The sequence below is a fragment of the Pleurodeles waltl genome, chromosome 4_2 (assembly GCF_031143425.1).
Source record: "Pleurodeles waltl isolate 20211129_DDA chromosome 4_2, aPleWal1.hap1.20221129, whole genome shotgun sequence".
Taxonomy (NCBI): Eukaryota; Metazoa; Chordata; class Amphibia; order Caudata; family Salamandridae; genus Pleurodeles; species Pleurodeles waltl.
Genome location: NC_090443.1, coordinates 128,343,182 through 128,358,229, shown reverse-complemented (window position 1 = coordinate 128,358,229; position 15,048 = coordinate 128,343,182). Strand labels below are relative to the sequence as shown.

The 15,048-nt window shown below is 46.2% G+C and overlaps 1 protein-coding gene across 3 annotated transcripts in view; it reads right to left on the bottom strand.

Annotated features, from left to right (window-relative positions):
* ZNF740 (zinc finger protein 740) overlaps window positions 1–15,048 on the bottom strand; it is a 276,391-nt gene that overhangs the window by 238,172 nt on the left and 23,171 nt on the right. The window lies entirely within an intron of this gene.

Sequence of the window (15,048 nt, the reverse complement as noted above, 5' to 3'; positions counted from 1 at the left end):
TGAAGCCCTAAGCGCGAACTACCCCAAATAGCCAAAAAAGGGGTCAGCACTGGGGGGGAAAAGGCCCAGCAGCTAAGGGGTTAAGGCAAAGTTGGCGATTGGCAAGGCATTGTGTTTAAGAAAATGGAGTGGGATGCATGTGAAGCACACCAGCCTGGACTCCCCCAGATGTTTAGTTAACTCCAAAATGTGCAGCCACTCACCATTGCCAGTGAAACGATATTGGGAGTTAGCCAGGCTATTCTGGCCCATATGTAAAATCAAAACCCAAAAGATTCAAATGTGGTCTTGCGTGCCATTTGGATGAGATGAGTTAGTCTGCAGGGGGGTGGGCAGAAAGACTGTTACCCCCTTCAGATGGGGTGGGAGGGGAAATAACCATGCCAATGGTGGTGCAGAGCCCCCACCCATCTATTTGTTTTGATTCCCTGGCATCTGGTGGGCTTTCTGCACCCCTCCCTGTCGGTGGAAGGGCAGATTAGGGGTAATTATCCCAGCTGCCCCCTCAGGGGTGCAGAAAGACTTTGTTCCCATTTATTAGAGGTGGGGGCATGACCATGCTCCCATCTTTTTTTTTTTTTTTTTTTTTAAACAGAAATTGTTCCCTGATGTCTAGTGGGCTTTTCTGCCCCTCTTGGGGGGGGGGGGGGGGAGGGGGGGGGGGGGGGGGGGGAAGCAGAAGGTCTGTTTCAAATTACTTTGGGGGCAGGAGGGCTTTTGTATGCCATTTTGGGCAGCCTCTACACTTACATATTATCAAAAAATCTCTCTGGTGCCTAGAAGGATCAATTTGCTAGCTCTGTTTCCGGCACAACTTAATATCATCAATGGAAACAACACCATATTCTTCAAGAAAGCTAAGTTCATGAGACTGGCTTGACAGGCACAGCTCTGGGTAAAGAGGAGGTGCCCACCCCTAGGCCACAAAATTGAAGACGTCACAAAGCCCAGCTACAACTTGCATAACCCTCCGCACAACAAGCGGAGGGTTGTGTTGTTGGTGCTGGCCTCCTGTGGCAGACAACGACCTCCCCCCCACACGGGTACTGGGTCAACACAGAAAAGTGATATCCACCATTAAGATGCCACTGGTGACACAAAGAATGGCAAATGGCCTGCCATAACTTTTTCCACCAGGATGTCTGAGGAGGGTGGATGCCACAGGCTCATGCCTCACTGAGCTACGCCCCAGGCTCTTAAGATGGGTTGAAGTAAACTGACTAAGCAAGAACAGCAGTTTAGGAAACACACACTAGCGTGCTGCACCCTTAATGGGAACTGGCTACGATCCTGCAAGAACTGGTTTTATGCATCCTTACCTACAAAGCTAGCCCTTTACTAGCATTAGAATGTTAATTTGGAAATTAATTAGGTTCTCATGTTCAACAAAGTTCTGGATGTGGCAGTTCTAGCCCAGTCCCAGGTGAAGGAGTCTGGTTTTAGCTGCAAGATGATTCGTTTTACGGCTGAGAGACTTCGCATGGCTGACAACACAGGAAACATGCAATTTGAAGTATGTACAGGGAGGGAGTGTTGGGCACCTGTCCGTGGGCATGACTTGAGTACCAACAACCGTAAGAAGAGCAGCAACTAGCACATTAGATAAATACAAATTACAGATATGGAATGTGTGGGGACTTAAACAACATCGCAGGGAGACACAATACAGCCACCTATATTCACATTCAAGGGGTTAACACAGAGCTACTTCAGGAGGCTTTCTTAACATTAGATGAGTCTTCTGCACTAAGAGGACTAGGGAGAGGGCGACTCTACTGCACAGCGTACGCTGAGTTTGCAAGGGTACACCAATTTGGTTCAAACTAAACATACCTGTTGAATTAACCATGCAGAAAATCAATCCAGATGACTGCTATTTATTAATAGTGGGTATACTAGAGAAAATGGAGATACTGCTGGCCAGTGTTTATGCTCCCAATGTGACCTAGGCAGACTTTCCAACAAACTCACAAAATAAATCCCATATTTTGCAGGGTCCAATATTGCAGTGGGGAGAGATTTTAACAACCAAGATATCCTCAATGACCTATCACTCCCACAACTGGAGAGGGCATATTCCTCAAGATTCGCTAAGGGCTTATCAGGGTTGCATAGTCACTGCGGACTATCAAGATACATCGAGTAGTAAGTACCAGGACATAAACAAATACACATTTTACTCAACAGTGAACAACCTTCATGTAAGATTACACAAAATATACTGTAGTAAAGTTACACTTCCCTTGGTGTTACATACTGAACACACTTCAGTCACAACCCACTGCTGTTAGGTCTGGAGCGGGAGCCGTTTAGGACAAGCATGCCCTCATAGTGATTTCAACAAGTGACTCTGGAAGACCCCAGTTTTAAGTCTACCCTAGAAGAAAACATTAACAGATGCTTCATAGAAATTGAAGGCACTGACGAGATGTAGACGAATTAATGGAAAGCATTCAAAGTGGTGTTGGGCGGTGGCTGCATCAGAAACACTCAGTGTTAGAGTAGCTTTTAACACAGTAATGAAATCATCAAAAGATCAAATGCAGCCACTGGACAAGGCTATACTATCAACTCTCCGAAAGGATACATAAGGAACAACTCCTAGAGCAAAACACAATGCTCATGCGCCACCTAAAATGCCATGAGTACCAGGCATATATCAATCAATCAAGATTTGTAGATTGCAGCTTATCACCTGTGAGGGTATCCACATGCTGGGAGCACTGATGCAGGAGAGGGTTCAGTTGAACAGGCAGGTCTCGAGTCCTTTCCTGAATTCCAGCAGAGAGGATGAGGTTCCTGAGGTGAAGCAGGAGGTCATTCCAGGATTTCGCAGCGTGTTTGGAGAAGGAGCGTCCTCCACTGCTGATGCAAGTGGTGTGAGCGAGGGGGTGGGAGGCAAAGCACAGGTGTTTGGAGGAAGTTCAGGCAGTGGCTGATGTATGTTGGGCCTCAGTTATGTAGGACCATCAAGGTATGGATCAACATCTTTAACTGACATTTCTTGTGCATGGGGAGCGAGTGGAGCTTCTTGAGAGAGGGAGTGATGTGGGTCTGCTTAGGGAGATATAGGATGAGTCTGGCTGCTGAATTCTATATGGTCTGTAGTCTTTTCAAGGGATGCACAGTGATTCCTACATAGAGTGAGTTGCCACAGTGCAGTTGGTTGATGGGGATGAGTGACGGTCCATCTAGTGTCGATGGGGAGCCATTTGAACGTCTAAGGTGCATACGCCGATTGAGGAAGCAGGCGGATGAAACTGTGTTGATCTGTCTTTTCATGGGGAGCTTACTGTCCAGAATGATGCCAAGGTTTAAGGCGTGGGCTGGGTGAAATTCCTAGTTTGGGAGGCCACCAATAGTTGTTCCACAGGGAGGTGCTGTTCCTGAAGATCAGCACTTCTGTCTTGAGTTTTAGGCAGTTGTCTTTCATCCAGTCGGTGATGCTTGTCACGCACCTGCAGATGTTGGTCAGCGTGGTGGAGGAGTATCCTGATAGCGAGAGGGTGAGCTGGATGTTGTCATCGTAGGATACGATGCTTAGGCCCTGTGGTCTGACGATGTTGGCCCAGAGGGTCATGTAGGTGTTGAACAGTTGAGCTGAGGCACAAACATTGAGGGACCCTGCAGATATTGTTCTAGAGTTCGGAGGAGAAGGGAGGTAAACGGATTCTCCAATTTCTTCCGGTGAAGAAAGGAGGTGATTCATTTGAGGGCGTCTCTTTGGATTCTAATGTGGTGAAGCCTCTAGATAAGGGTGTGGTGTGATACTGTGTTGAACGCTGCTGAGAGGTCGCAGAGGATCAAAGTGGCTGATTCCCCTGGTCAAGGAGGGATCTGAGGTAGTCTGACTAAAAAGAGGGCGGATTTGGTCCTGTGGCTGGTGCAGAATCTGGATTTAGAGAGGTTTAGAAGATTGTTATTCACCAGGTGATCTGGGAGTTGGCAATTGATGGCTTTTTTTTTATGACTTTGACATAAAGGGCAGCTGGTTTCTTGAGTAGGGTGTTTTACTTCTGCATATTTCCATTCTTTGAGGAAGGCGGCCTTAGTGATGGATGCGTTGAAAATGGCGGTGAGCTCTCTGCTGATCATCTTGCTCCCGAAGTTGAAGATGTGTTGGGGATAGGGGCCTGTGGGTGTTCCTGAGTTGATGGAGCTCATGATGGCTGTAATGTCTAGTGAACTGGTCCCAGGTGGTGAGCAGTTGGGCTGGATTTTCATTCGTCGGAGCAAGAAGGCTGAGGATGTTGGCAGCAGGGGGTGGGGTTTGAAGTTTTTGTAGATGGTGGAGATCATGTCATAGAAGAAGTCAGCCAGAGTTTCGCAGAGTTCTTGGGAAGGGGTGATATTTTCAAAAGGGGCGGGGGAGTGGTGGTTGAGAACTCTCCAACGATGTTGAAGTGTCCTTCAATGTGGTTTGTACTTGCTTCAATGCAGTCGGCAAGGGCGCCCCTTTACGTCTCTCTCAGGAGTTAGTGGTATTGGTTGAAGGATGTCTTAAGTGCGACTGTGGGATCCTTGCTGGTGCAACATTTCCTTTCGAGTCGTTTGCAGTTGCCTTTCCTGATACTTAGTTCCCTGGTGTACCAGCAGGCAGGCTTGGAGGAGATATTGGGTTTAGTGGGTTTTACAGGGATGACTGTCTACACAGTTGGTGATCCAGGGACAGAAATTCTCACTAGCCTGTTCTAGGGTGGTTGCGGTGAGAGGTGATAAAAGTGCTGGTCCATTGGCTCTCTTGAGACTTTCTTCCAGCTGAGGTGTAAGTGCTGGGTGGTTTGGGGTCGGTGCTCGGTGACCCCAAGATGGTGAAGTGGACGATGGTGTGGTCTGTGCAGGTGAGCTTGGTTACACTGCTGTACTTGACTGTCACTGGCCGTGAAGATGGGGTTGAATATGTGTCCCTCGATGTGTGTGGTGTTGGTGACAAATTGAGTGAGGCTGATCTGGTTTATGCTCTGGAGGAGCTTGTTGGTGTTGTTGAGGTCGCCGAGGAAGATGTAGCATTTGGAGTCAATGGCGAGAGGAGCAATGAGTTTGGGGGTTGTATTGCAGAAACTGGGGCGAGATTTTGGAGGTCTGGAGGTGAGGGTTCCTCTGGTGGTGGTTTTGCCATTGGTTCAGAGTTGGAAGTTGAGGTTTTCCATGATTGGGGTGATGTTGTCTGAGTTGGTAGTGCAGTGCAAAGTTTACTTGTGGATAATGGCAATTCCACCTCTGTGTTTGTTGATGCAGTTTCTGTGTGCTATCTTGTAGCCATTGTGCGTAGTTGAGCTGTGGCTGGGCGCGAATGTGGGGTTGAGCCAGGTCTTGGTGAGGAAGATGCATTGGGGTGAGGGAGGTGACGGTTTCTAGGCACGCAGAAGGTGACAAGTCATGTAGGCTTCTGGCTTGGTTAATAAAGAGTGAAGAGCCTCTTATCAAATAAATCAAAGATGCAAGAGGCCAAGTTAGAGGTTCCCAAGTATAAATTAATGTGATGTTCCTCTTTGATAAACAGAGAATGATCAAGAAGAACCTTAATGACAGAGATTGCAACACTTATAATGGAGAAAAAGGAAAGAGATTAACAATCCCATGATGCACCAAAACGCTGCAATAAAAGTTGGCTAATGGCAAATGCCTGGGTTCAGCTGGCATCCCATATAAACTTTATAAAGTCTATATACCCATGCTTGTGGCCAAGCTACAATCCTTGTACGATAACATATAGTTTAACATAATAAAATTATTAATAGAGCTCTACAAGAAAATTTAAGGACATGGAACTGCAGGAGCATGTAGGCCGCTATTAATGCTGAACATCGACTATAAATTCAGCAAAATATTGGTATCTCGCATACTGACGGCACTGCCAGACCTGGAACACCCTGATCACAGTGGGTTTGTGCCTTGAACATGCCTGCATCCTAATATTGCCCGCCTCCTGCATTTTCTGGGCTCCGAAGACCTGAATCAGACAGTACTATCAGTGGACCTACAGAAACCATTCAACTCTATCAGCTGGAATTATTTGCTCAGAGTTCTTTGAAAAATGGGCGTGTGTGACAAAATTATCACAAGGTGGATAAAGTTTCTTTCTAACCAACATTTCACTTTCTGGTGATCATATATTTTTGAAGAGTATTTTTCTGGTGAGTGTAACACATGCAGCCTTACTACATGCATCAAATTAGCATCTAGTCTTTTCTTATGTTGACAAAGTTAAACATGTTGTGTATGTATTATTTCTGCTTTGTCTTTTTATCCTTCTCAAATAGATTTGAAAATACTTAAGTTCACCTTTACAAGATAGAACACAAGTTGGTTTGAAATACAATAAAAACAAAAATAAAGAAAAATCCAAAATAAATAAAAAAAAAATGTGTTACTTATCAAATACCTGAAACCTTCCCTCTTGCAACATGACTATAGTGTGCTAAAACACCACACATTTTACAGTATGAATACATACTATTAACAAATTATAAGGGTCATAATAACGTTTCTAATTATTTTAATTTAACTTGGGGTTCGGCTAAGAACTTAGAGCCTGATTTAGAGTTTGGCAGACAGAGTACTCATTGCAAATGCAACGAAGTACCCCGTTTTCAAACTTAAGGTCCAGCCACCTCATTTACAGAAAGGCAGACCGATGTTCTCCAGTCACCGATCTCCCATTTACTCGGTCCACTGAAAACTTTCACCAGCAGCCAGAAGGAGAAGGACACATTAGAGAAAGAATGTATTTTTTTCCCCCACCCGTAACCACCTGGCAGTGAGGGACTGGAAAACCACAAATAATGACACATACCCCTGGGAGAATACTCCTAGGATGGATTTGTTTTTAATTTTTACTGGAGATTTGGGAGTTTGTTTCTGAAAAATAGAAAACAGGATTTTTATGAATGCCCATTAACACACGACACCCACCCACCAAACGTTTTGTGCATGACTGCTGTGACTACAGTTCCTTTTAATGTACAGAGATGACCAATGGGTCCACAGTGAAATCTAAATTTTGTAACTCTAGTCCATCAGGGTGGCAGAAATTATAACCTTCACCACACTGACAGGCTGTACTCAGATGACCAACTCTTAAATGGAGCCCTAAATCACAAGCTTAGTTTGATTTAAATTATGAGGGGTAGCATTAGGTGTTCTTAGTTTTATGAAACAAGTACAATAAAAAAAAAATAGGGGTAGTAATAAATAAGATTATTTTGTAATTGAATTATAATAAACAAAATAGGCATAGTTAGTAGTAATGTATTATGATAAAAATAATTTAAGATTGGTATTAAAGTAACATTAATTACATCACATTACAATAAATTACATTAATTGTTAGGATAAGCGTTTGTATTACTAGTTCTGGCATAAAATAAAAAAATAAGGTTCAGGAAATGGTCACCATCATGCTTAAGGTGAAGGATAGGGGACAAGTAAAGGCCATATTTTAATTCAATAGACAGGGTGCAAATAAAGGTGGGCATGAGGTGAAGAAAATAAAAATAGTCTAACTAAAGTCACATGTCACCCTCTACTAAACGAGCCTCCACTGCTTAATGGTATCAGAACCAGCTACTAGTAAGCGTCACACAAAGTGTAGAGGTTATTGCAGATCCTGAGTGGAGAACAGCAGGATACAATAAAACACCAAAACAGCTAAGGCAAAAACAACAGGTCTGCTTTAATGTGCCAATGTGCATACAAAGGCATTTACAAATGATGTAAGCGTGTGTTGCAGACAAAATGCTGTATATTATATTAAAGCTTGCCCTACTGGCTTTGCCACTGCTGAGGAAAGGATTGTTTTCTGTATAGAATGGATAAAGGAGATAAAGAATTGAGGGCAACAGAGCACCAATTCAGTATACTTTTTGGATATGAGCAGAAGCAAATACTTTAAGTTTGAATAATGGATCAAACAGCCAAAAGCAAGAGTTGAGACAGTAATAGCCCTGTGTGCCGCAGAAGCGTATCCTACTTATACTCTAAAGACATTTTAATACGACGTAATGCAGGCAGCTGCGCTATTAAGGCAGACTAAAAATGAGTGGTATGATAAATGTTAGCATGTGGTCTCCTTCCAATACATTTGATGCCCAGTGTTGTTTTCTCTATACAAGTCTTCATCTCTCCCAGATAAATTCTTTTAAAATGAAACAATATTTTAGATTTCACTCTTAACTTCATGAATAACAACAATGAACGCAAGCTGTGCAATAGTCAATCAAATTAAAAGTTTATGTACTTGTATTTACGTTCCATTAATTATAAAGGTTTAAAAGATATAAAATTCCCAAAAGTGCTGAAAATGGATGGCCACTGTGCACAAGAGCACCTTTTAATTGATCCTAATCGATTACCTTGTTTCTAACGAAAGAAACACAGCTATGGTAGGGCACTAAAGGACATCAGAAGGTGGGGTAAGAAGAATGGATACATGATTGGCATGCACCACACACCTTAGGGACTCAGTGTCTGCCTGTGCGGCTGCTGGCAAATTCTCATAGGGAACTTGAAATCTTGAGCATGGTGCTTAGACATGGTTGCACTGAGATGGTACCCATAGGTTTGGGGCAATGGGAGTCTTTGTTTGATTACTAGATGGTACTGTGCAAAACTAGGAATGTACTGTCCCGGGTCAGCTGCAGATCATGCAAAATTTGAACACTACTGCCACAAAAGAACTTTACATAGTCCAATTAAAATGGAAAAATAAATACACAGCCAGTGGTTAAACTAACAATCTGGCATACATGCAGCACTATATTTGACATTCCTGCATTAGAGGCTCGGGGAGTATGGGTGTGGGTCCGGTGCAGAGACTGGATGAGTTCTTGCTAATTTTTGGTTCTAATAGGAAGCAATCCTTGCCTTGCAGGATACAAGGCTTTAATCTGGAAACTTGCTTGTATAGTGTGTTTGAAATTAAGCACTGCTTTGTGCCCCTGATGAGAGACTGACATATCAACTGCAATCACCTACCCGGGCTCCCATTTCAGAGTAGACTGCCATGCAATACTGTGAGAGGCAGCAGGCAACAGCCTTGTCTCCTATAATTTTCGGTCCAGTGGGTGCAAGTAGCTGTGATATGGGATCTCAATGTGTAATGTTAGAACAAAGGTAATGAGGTTTACGGGCCTTGTCTCCCCCCCATTGATAGATTCACAACTGTGAAGCCATCCAGATGGCTTTGGCGTCATTGAGTTGCATTTGTCGTAACAGTGTTTGGATGAGAATGATGTTATTGCACAGGTTTTGTGAGGGCTGTCAATATATTGATGCTCTAGGTGGTGGATTCGTACTTCTACATCTCAAATTGTATGCCCTTACCTGCACTTTTTTGCAGTCAGGTAGCTGAAGATTCTGTCGAGGGCTGCCCAAAAGGTACCCAGGGAAGTGACAGTGTCCTAGATGAGGATAATGTAGGTGTCAATAGTGACTCCTACCTGAGATTGTCTGTCTGGTCCCTCTGCAGCACGACACATCTCCATCACAGAGGAGCCTTGATATAACGTGTTCTCAGAATGATATGACTGGGGACTGATCAGAGGGACCCCGGAAAATGATCTGCGAGTCAAGGAGCTTGTGTGCCTTCGTCTTAAAGAAGAAGTAGTTGAGCAAGAAAGGGTGAAGTGTGCCCCAGAGCAGAATGTGTAACCCTCTCCCCTTGATGGAATAGTCACCATGTGTCTGCAAAGCCCAGTGCCTCTGCGAATGACTGCCAACAGAGGATATTTCCTCTCCTTCTGCCCCCGGGTCCAAAATCTATTGAGGGATTCCTCGATGACCCCATTCCAGTCCCCCTCCAGCACCAGAAGCACCACTGGGAGGTCCCTTATCAATTTGGCGACCGTACTTAGGAAGGAGGAGCTTGTGCGGATGAGGCACAGATGTCGATCAGAGAGAGGGTCTATGTTTAGAAGGCAAGTGATGTCTAGATATCTAGCCATTTGGTCAGACCATACCCTCTGAACCTCGTACTTGAGACAGCACCCTATCAGTATGGCTACACACCTGGATTCCCTTATGAATTCAGCACGATAGATCTTTTTATAACCATAGAAGGCCAAAAATGGGGAGGAGGTCTTATTCCTCAATAAAGGAGTCTCTTGGAGAAATCGGATGTCCGCTTGTAGCCGTTAAGCATTACTGAGGGCGGCAGTCCTTATATTTTTGTCTAGCATACCATTTACATTCCAAGATATGAGGGTGATCTGCTTGTGTAGGGCTGTATTGGTGCGAGTGGTTATCTGGTGGGGAGATGATCTGTGGGAGGGGTGTTGTACCAGCATGTAGCTGGAGAGTCCAGAGCTCCAACTTCAAAGACTTCTAACTAGTGAAATATCTGTTGTGGGGCGAACTGGCCAATGTCACCAACATGGTAGCGTAGGCATCATGTCCCAATATGACCATTTATAACAAAAATTTGTACCAGTGCCTGCAATCTAGATTAGAGTCTGTAACAGTGTAACATACGCAGGTCACCGATTGCAATAGGCAGGTTGGAGACAAGTTGCTCGTCACAACCATCCCTCTTGGCTGAGTTGAATGAATGGCATTGGTATACTAGGGTATGTTTTTTTCAGCAGTGCTCTAGAAGGCAACAAAGAAGCTTGAATAACTTGGCATCTTGTTCTGATAACTGAGGAGAGGAGGCATTTTACATAGTTTTGAGGGTGAGGTATCAACAGACCCTAGCCCTGGGTGCGCTGCTGCGTCAGCCTCCCATAAGATGTGGATTTTATCATGCTCATTTGTCAGGATGAGCGAGTGCAGCTTCCGCCGCAGTTGCTGTAAGGGAGACCGCGTGAGTCTCTTGTGGAGTCCATTGGGGGAAGCATGTGCAGCTAGGTATTGACAGTCTCATCCTCTCATTGAAAGACACCCTCAGGGAGAGTTTAAATAAAAAAAATAACAAAAATTGATCCAGGAATTTGTTTTTGGGGGGGGGGGGGGGGGGGGTGATTTCTTGCAGCCTTCCAGGAATTCCACAAAGGGGAGATTGTTTATGCGGGCTCTCCCTTCTGCATCTTCTACTCATACTGCAAGCTCCTTGGCTGTCGAAGGGAGTCCCATGGTAGTTCATTGCATTTCAGTCATGGATTCTTCCAAATCGGAGTCTTGGAATTGGTTTCATCCATTCTATTTACTGCTCGGAGTAAATCTGCCTTAGCAGCAGGGCAATCAGTGCTAACCACCCCGATTTTTGCTTCCAATGCGTTGCATGATTGAGCAATGGCTGCGAGGATCTTGGAGGTGGTGTCGGGGCCAACATGGTGAGGAACGTTATTGTCGCTTTGTATGTCTTCTGTTGTCACCCTGTCTAATGTGCCCTGCTTGGTGGGAGGGGGCAATATATCTTTGACCATGGTGGGAGCTGATGCTGGATGATATTGCCAGTGTCTGCAGGGGCATGACCAAGCTGACCCCAGTAGTCCCCCGGGGTAGCACAAGCAGCCAAGAGATGTCAGGCCTGCAGTCCACTGGAGCAAGGTGTAAGGTTGTGTTGTCTCCATGGTGCCCCGTCAACACAGGTTATCAACAAGGCCAATAGATCAACCTGTGAGGTGGGGTGCCCGCGAGTTGTCGCCCCAAAACAGTCCTTTCTCTGCCATGGGTTGCCTGAGAGGGAACCCTAACCGGAATCCAGTAGTGTAGGAAGCTGGTTTTATGTACACTATTTCAAAATGAGATATAGTGTGCACAGAGTCCAGGTATTCCCCAGAGGCTTGACAGAGGCTGAAATAGACAATACTAATGCTCTTTTTTTGTAGTGGGGGTCGAGCAGTTAGGCTTATCAGAGGGTAGTGTTAAGCATTTGTTGTACAAACACCAGCAATAGAAAAAACACACTCAATGACTTAACTCCAGACCAATAAGATTTTAAATAGAAAAATATGTTTTGTTAATTTATTTCTAGAACCACAAGATTCAGTTTGCAGGTAAGTACATAAAATAAAAGGTACTCTGCATATATATGATCAGGACTTTGAACAGAATCGACAATGTGTACAGTTTTTCTTAAAATGGCAAAAAGCATTTTTAAAATTGGACTGCATTTTTTAACAGCTCCTGTGGGAAGAAAAGATAGTACAGTTTTGCAGGTAAGTATACAACTTACAGTTCTTATCTCTGGGGTGTAGGTAGTCCGTCATTAGGGTTCAAGTTAACCCCACACACCCACCACTAGCAACACGGGGCCGGTCGGGTGCAGAGGTCAAGGAGGCACCAAATTAACATGGGGCACTCCTAACTTGGTCTGCTGCAGGTTAAGTACCCGCCGTTTCGGAGGGCAGACCGGGGGGACTAAGTAGGCACCAAACATGCAGTCTCAGCTGCACTGGGGCGGCAGACTGTAGGGTGCAAACAGGGCGTCGGATTTTCAATGCAACTCTATGAGGGGAACCAGGGGGTCACTTTGAGGCTGCAGTCGAGGTCCAGGGGGGATTCTCGGGCAAACCACTGCCTGGACAGGGAGGAGGGCCGCCTGCTGGTCGATACTGCACCGGAGGTAAGTTTCTCCAAAGCCTGAGGGCTGCGGGTGCATTGCTTCTTCAGATGTCGGTTATCTTTGTCCAGAGTTCGCTGTCGGGGGGGGGGTCCTCTGGATTCCCTCTGCAGGCGTTGTCGTGGAGGGGTCAACCCAGGGTGGGCTCTTGCTCACAATGCCTGGGAACCCTTTTTTCCTGGGTGGACCATCTGGACACAGGTCGTGGGAGTCGGGGTACAGAGGTCAGGATTCACGCATCTGGAGTGAGGTGGGAGTCCTTAGTTGTAGGTTTCGCCATACAGAGCCACTATCCTCACGAGTTCTTGATCCTTTTGGGTGCAGGGCAGTCCTCTGGAGTTGGCAGAGGTCATTGGGTCCGCTGGATGCATCGCTGGTCTTTTTGCAGGTTCTCTGAAACAGGAGACAGGCTGGTAGGGCTGGGGCCAAAGCAGTTGTCTTCCATCTTCTCTGCTTGGGGTTTCAGCTTAGCAGTCCTTCTTGTTGTAGGTCGCCAGGAATCTGGTGTTCTGGGTTCAAGGAGGCCCTTAAATCCTAGATTTAGGGGCGTGTTAGGGGTCAGAGGACAGTAGTCAATGAATACTGTCCCTGAGGGTGGCTACACCCTCCTTGTGCCCACTCCCTTTGGGAAGGGGGGGGGCATTCCTATCCTAATTGGTCCCTGTCCTCCAAATCAAAATGGAGGATTCTGCAGGAAGAGGGTCACCTCTGCTCTGGACACCTTAGGGGTGGTCCTGGCCGGGGTGGTCACTCCTCCCTGTTTTCCCACCTGACTTGCAGCCAAAAGTGGTTTTTTGACGGGGTAGCGGGCATTTCCACTAGCTGGAGTGCCCTGAGGCACTGTAGCCTTTGAGGCTCACCTCCAGGTGTTAAAGTTACTGCAGAGGGAGGTGTGAAGCACCCCCACACAGGATAGGCTTTGTTTCAAAGGCATCACCCAATATGGTCAGAAACTTGTCTGAAAGTGGCAGGCTGGCACAGACCGGTCAGTCCTACACTAGCAGCTGGGCTAACATAGAGGGGGCACCTCTAAGATGCCCTCTGTGTGCATTTTTCAATAAAACCCACACTGGCATCAGTGTTGGTTTACTGTGCTGAGACGTTTGATACCAAACTTCTCAGTATTCAGTGAAGTAATTATGGTGCTGTGGAGTTAGTAATGACCAACTCCCAGACCATATACTCAATATGGCTACACTGCACTTACAATGTCTTAAAAATGGACTTGGACACTGTAGGGGCATATTGCTCATGCAGCTATGCCCTTACCTGTGGTATAGTGCACCATGTCTTAGGGCTGTAAGGGCTCTTAGAGGGGTGGCTTACCTATGCTACAGGCAGTGTGTTGTGGGAATGGCACCCTGAGAGGGGTGGCATGTTGGCTGTCTTTTCTCCCTACTGGCACACACAAGCTGCAAGGCAGTGTGCATGTGCTGAGTGAGGGGTCCCCTAGGGTGGCATAATACATGCTGCAGCCCTTAGAGACCGTCCCTGGCCACAGGGCTGTGCCAATTGTGGAAAAAAAAGGTCCTAGGGCCTGGTTAGCAGGATCACAGCACACTTTCAATCAAAGATAGCATCAACACTAGGCAAAAAGTGTGTGGGGGGGGGGGGGTCACCATGCCATCAGTGGCACTTTCCTACAACTAGCATCAGGGCTCTGCATGCCTGAGCCATCAGTGAGTGTTCCTAGGCCAGCTCAGCCACCCGTAATCATCAGTGCAGCACCCGTGATCATGGTGTAGCCACACCAGGATGGTCCACTTCGCACCCAGGGTCACTCGGGGTAGGCCACACATGTTGGGCCCACCAACCAGCATGGGCTGACTTTCGTCCTCTCAGCACAGGCCAGCAGCAAGCCCTCTCTTTGTTACCGCTCCTTCCCACACCCAAGAGCACCAGCTCGGCCCCCAGAGAGGACTGCCACGGAGGTGTCATGTATCCGCTGTATCGGTCAGTCTATGTTCTCCCTGGAGGCAACGCACATCTCCAGGATGACCTCAGCTTCCCCCCTTTAGAGCCTGGGCCCCCGCCGGGTTCTACTCTATCCTGCAGGTTTCCAGTGTCACGCGCTCTCAATTCTGAGGGGGCCCTCAGGATCTGCAGCACCCCACCCCTTCAGAGATACAGTATTGTAGAGTGATGCGATGCTACCAGAAATGATTCAAGGCTGGCAGCTTGGAGATCGCATAATTCGCATCCGCCATCTCAGATGGTGAAGCAACGCCCTGTCAGTCTTTTTTTATTAGTAAAGGCGCTGACAACTGCTTCTTACAACTCTAGCTCTAATAAGCCCTTCTCCAGTGAGGTGGCAAATATTGGTAACATTTTACTGCTTCAGAGAGCATGGACACAGGCAAGTTGGATACAGAATTGCAGCAAGTACCTACCCAGTCTTAGGGCTGTTAACAATAAAAAGTGTGACCATATTGTGCAAATACCTGTGTCATCCCTGTTGGGTTTTCCACAAGGTGGCCTTCATTGTCTCAAAGCTGATCAATGTGTGCACTCTGTCTTTCTTTGCCTTAGCCAACAGAGGAGTTTCC